Consider the following 6000-nt stretch of genomic DNA (forward strand, 5'->3'; position numbering starts at 1 on the left):
GAGCTTATTTCTAGACTCTTGATTCTATTCTATTGTTCTATGTGTCTATCCATATGCCAGTATTAAATGTCTTGATTACTGTACCCTTATAGTAAATTCTTAAATTGGGACTTCTATATTGCTTTATTAATTTTAGGGTAAGCTTGTAAATTTCTATGTAGCAGCCAGGTGAGAATTTGATAGGGATTGTGATGAATCTATATACCAATTCAGAGTATTGCCATTTTAAGAATATTAAGTTTTCCAAAACATGAAGAGTTGATGTTTTTAAATTTATCTATAAATCTATATTCTATAGTTTTCAGTATACAAGTTGTATATTTTTCTCAAATCTAAATATTTAATTCTTTTCACAGTATTATAAATAAAACAGCTTTCTTAATTTCATTTTCAGATTGTTCAGTGCAAGTGTGTGGAAACATAACTGATTATCATGTGTTGATCTAATATCTTTCACTTTTCGAGTTAATTTATAAGCTCTATTTTTTTGTGGATTCTTAGTATTTTACATATAGAAGACCATCCCTGAATAAAGATAATTTTACTTTTTACTTTTTAATCTGAGTGTCTTACTTCTTTTTCTTGCATAATCCTCTGGTTGGATACTTGGTATGATTTCAGTCTTCTTAAATTTGCAAAGACTTGTTTTGTCACCTATTATATAATCTTTCCTGGAGAATGTTAGATGCGCACTTCAGAAGAATGTGTATTCTATTGCTGTTGGGTGGAATATTCTGTATATGTCTTCTAGGTCCATTTAGTCTAGAGGATGATTAAAGTTCAATGTTTCCTTGTTGATTTTCTGTCTGAATGAGCTGTTCATTGTAGAAAATGCAGTATTGAAGTCCCCTACTACTATAGTATTGTTATCTACTTCATATTCAGATCTGTTAGTATTTGTTTACTATATTTAGGTGCTCTGATATCGGGTGCATATGTAATTATGATTGTTTCATCTTCTTCATTAATTGACACTTTTATCATTATACAGTGACCTTCTCTGTCTCTTAATACTTTTTTGTGTTAAAGTGTGTTTTTTTTTTTCTGGTTTAAGTATAGCTACCCCTACTCTCTTCTAGTTTTAGTTTGCATGGAATATTGTTTTCCATCCCTTCACTTTGAGTCTGTATGTGTCCTTAAAGCTTAACTGAGTCTCTTGTAGGTGGCATATAGTTGGGTCTTGAGTTTTGTTTCTTAAAAACTATCCTGCCATACTTTGTCCTTAGATGAATTCATTTACATTTAGAGTATAATTATAGATAGCTAAGGACTTATTAATGCCATCTTACTGCTTTCTATTTTATAATTTTCTTGTACCTTTCTTCCTCTCTTGTTGCTTTCCTTTGCAAATCGATAATTTTCTATAAGGTATGCTTTGATTTCCTCCTCTTTTTCCCATGTAAATATAATGTAGGTTTTTCCTTTTGGTTACCATGGGGCTTACATGAAACATCTTACAACAGTATATTCTACACAAGTAACAATTTAACTTAAGTTATGTATGTGTAAGACTACCACTTTATTCCTCCTTTTTATATTTCTGACATCAAAAATTACATCTTTTTATATTGTGTATCCATTAAGAAATTATTGTAACTATAACATTTTTTAGTACTTTAACCTTAATACTAGGGTTAAGTAGTTAACACACTACCATATTGCAGCATTAGACTGTTCTGAATCTGAATCTGTGCTTAACCTTTACTAGTGTGTTGTATATTTTTATGTTTTCATGTTACTAATTAGCATCCTTTCATTTCAACTTGAATAACTCCTTTCAGCATTTCTTGTAAGGCAGATCTTGTGGTGATGGACTCCCCAAACTTGTGATTGTTAGGAGAAGTCTTTATTTCACCTTCATTTCTGGACAACAACTTGTTGGGTAAAATATTCTTGGTTTGTATGTTCTTTCCTTGAGCATTTTGAGTATAATATCCCATTCTTTTCTGGACTGCAAAGTCTCTGCTGAGAAATCCGCTGATAATCTTATGAGGATTTCCTTGTATAAGAGAATATTTTTTTCTCTTGCTATTTTAAAAATTTTTATTTTTTAAGTTTTTTAAAAAATATATTTATTTATTTTAGAGAAAGCATGAACAAGGGGATGGGCAGAGGGAGAGAATCCCCAGGCAGACTCTCTGCTGAGCATGCAGCCCATTCAGGGCTCAATTAAAGGACCTGAGATCATGGCCTGAACCAAAACCCAGAGTTGGACGCTCAGCTGACTGAGCCACCCAGGAGCCCCTAAAATTCTTTTTAAATTACTTGATTTTTAGACAGTTTTGTTGTAATGTGTCTGAGAGAAGATAAATTTTGGATTAAAAATTTTAGATGACCTATTAGCTTCATAAAGTTAGATGTCTGTATCTCTCCCCAGAGTTGGGAAGTTCTCAGCCATTTCTTTAAATGCTTTTCAAATCCATTTCTCCTTTTCTCCTTCTGGGGTTCCAGTGATACATGGTGTTGTTTTCCTTAATGAGGTCTCATAATTCTCATAAGCTTTTTCATTCCTTTTTGCTCCTCTGATTGGATATATTCAATAGTTCTTTCTTTTAAAACAATATTTTCTTTCTTTCTTTTAAGAAAATATTTTTAAAGTAATCTTTAAAACCAACATGAGGCTTGAACTCACAACCTAGAGATCAAGAGTCACTCACTCTTCTGACTGAGCCAGTCAGGTGCCCCTCAATAGTTGTATTCTCTAGCTACTGATGATCTATTCTGCTTGGTCAAATCTGATACTGAAAAAAAATCAGATGCCCTGAAAAAGTTCAAGCAGTAAACTCTGATTTATAAATGTTATTCAAATCAAGTTAAACCATATTTAGAAAAATGACATTTGTAATTTTTCATACCAGTTTGCTGCCTTCTAGACTGCTAGGTATTTCTTAGGAAGAAACTATTCTATCTCTGAAAACATATTAGGAAGATAGGGAAGGAGTAATAATATCAAGTTTTCCATCTAAATTCTGGAGTTTATGTTAGGGATTATAAAGATACTTCATTCAATTTTAAAGTTTAATATCATATTAAACTATCTAAAAATGGTAACATGCATTCAAATGCATTATAATTAAGCTTGCAACACATTGGAGACTGACAGATCAATATCTTGTGCTGACAGATTAACCAATCTTGGATATAGGCTTTAGAATAATGTTCTTTTTTTTCTTTTAACTATGCACTGATTATGAATTTTGTAGCTTGCCCCTACTCTTTAATAGAAATAAAGGAAGGGAAGAAGAAGGAATGAAAAGATGGGAATAGGAAGAAAAGAAAGGAATGAAGAAAAAAGGAAGTAATAATCATCTCTTTTGTCTTTTAACCCCAAATGCTATACTTCTATATTTTGTGTGCATTATTACCATATAAATTCCAGAGAAAATTCAAACATACCAGTTTATTTCTCTCTTTCTGATAGAAAGATTTTGTGTTTAATAACAAATGAGGACATTGAATTCTTTTTAAAAATTATTATTAGCTATAGTCATCATGCTATATATTAGGTATCCAGAACTTATTTAATAACTGAAAGTTTCTAAATTTTAACCAATAACTTCCTTTTTTCCTATACCCTAGTCTCTGGTAACCATTATTCTACCCTCTGTTACTGTGAGGTTGGCTTTTTTTTCCCCCCACATATAAGTGAGATTATGCAGTATTGTCTTTGTGTCTGGCTTATTTTACTTTGCATAATGTTCTGTAGGTTCATCCACGTTCATGTAAATGGCAGGATTTCTGTCTTCTTAAGACTGAATAATCGTGTGTGTGTGTGTGTGTGTGTGTGTGTGTGTGTGTGTGACATTTTCTTGGCTACTATGAATACTACTGTAGTGAACATGAAAGTGCAGATATCTTCAGGTAATAATTCTATTTCCTTTGGATAGAGGACATAGAATTTTTCAGTTCTATTATAAAGACAGTTCTGGAGATTACTGTAAGATATGCTTTAAATTTTGGTATTTATGAAAAAGAATCCTATGCATTACATTTTTGAACTTCATTTATTTATGTAACACAAATTTAATGAATTCCTACCTAGTGCCAGGTACTCTTTAGGTGCCTGGTGGAAGAACCTTATGAATCACAGGGCTCTCACAAATATGTGATAAATATACAATGTGGCATCATGTAATGATGAATTTTACAAAGAAATATCAAACAGAGAAAGGGGCTGAAGGACAGAACTGAGAAGATATTTTTTAGATAAGGTACCCATGGAGATCTTGGTCAGGGGTCTCTTGTGAACAGAGACCAGGAGGAAATTGAAAAGGCTATGTCAATATTTGAAGAAGACTGTTGTAAAGAACATGCTTTGAGTATTTTGGAAACAGTAAAAAAAAAAAAGAAGTCTATGAGAATGAAATGAAGCAAAGGAGGAGGAAGAGTCAGGAAAGAGCCTGAGGTCTACCAGGGTAGGTTCATTATAATTGATGTAATTGTTACCTCTTCCCCACTGCAAGGACTCTGGTCTCTAGAATCACTGCTGATTCCAGGGCGGGGCAGGGAAAGTATGGATAAATCTTGTTGGATCTGAAAGTAAGGAAGTGCTTCAGAAAACAAATAGGGATATTTTAAAAGGAATAGAAGCCACTTTTTTTTTTTATTCATTAGAGACACAGAGGGAAGAGAGGCAGAGACATAGGCAGAGGGAGAAGCAGGCTCCCTGCAAGGAGCCCAATGCAGGACTTAATCCCCAAGCCCAGGATCATGCTGAGCTGAAGGCAGATGCTCAACCACTGAGCTACCCAGGCATCCCAAATAGGAGCCACTTTGAGGGTGATTCCACTAGCCAAATTTGGGAAAATTAGAACAGTAACATGAATAATTGCAATTATAAGTGATAACCCATTAAACCGATTGTATACTGATATTAAAATAATAGAAGAATACCTATACTTCACAGAATGCCAACTAATTTAGAAAAGATGGTAATTTTGGAAAGTTAGTCTTTTACTATGAACATAGTAATAATTGCTTCAGCCAGGAATGGATGCTATAGCCATTGGCTAAAACTTTCTAGGAAACCTAGATAGTTACATGTTTTGTTCTATTGGTTTTATTTTGTTTGTACTTAAAAAAATAGCATGAAGTCTACTTTCTTAAATGTTGAAGTGTCTAGCACAGCATTGTTAGCCATATGCACATTTTTGTAGATCAAATTTATAGAGCTTTTTCATCTCCAATGACTGAAACTCTATATTCATTGGACAGCAATTCCCCATTTTCCTCTCCTTCTCAGGCCCTGATATCCACCATTCTACTTTCTGCTTCTAAGAGTTTAACTACTTTTGATATCTCATATACATGGAATTGTGAAGTATTTTTCAATCTGTGGCTAGCTTACTTCACTTAGCACAATATCCTCAAGTTTCATCCATGTTGTAGCATATAGAAGAATTTCCTTTTTAAGATTCATTTTACTTATTGGAGAGAACACATGCACACATGTGCCCACAAGCAGGGTGGTAGGAGGGGCAGAGGGAGAGGGAGAGAGTGAGAATCTGAAGCAGATAGCTAAGCATGCAGCCCCATGTGGGGCTCGATCTCATGACCCTGAGATTATAACTTGAACCGAAATCAAGAGTCGGATCTTTAACCAACTGAGCCACTCAGGCACCCCAGGATTTCCATTTTTTTTATTTTTTTATTTTTTTATTTTTTATTTTTTTAGGATTTCCTTTTTTTAAAGACTAAAAAATATTCTGTTGTATGGATATACATATTTTCTTTATCCACTCATCCACTGAAGAACACTTAGGTTGTTTCCACCTAGTGATCATTGTGAATAATGTTGCAATGAACATGGGAGTGCAAATATCTTTTCCAGATATCTGTTTTCAAATATGTTTTTTAAAGATTTTATTTATTTATTCATGGGAGACACAGAGAAAGGCAGAGACACAGGCAGAGAGAGAAGCAGGCTCCATGTAGGGAGCCTGATGTGGGACTTGATCCCAGGACTGGGGGATCACGCCCTGAGCCAAAGGTAGGCGCTCA

Source organism: Canis aureus, chromosome X (genome assembly GCF_053574225.1).
Source record: "Canis aureus isolate CA01 chromosome X, VMU_Caureus_v.1.0, whole genome shotgun sequence".
NCBI lineage: Eukaryota > Metazoa > Chordata > Mammalia > Carnivora > Canidae > Canis > Canis aureus.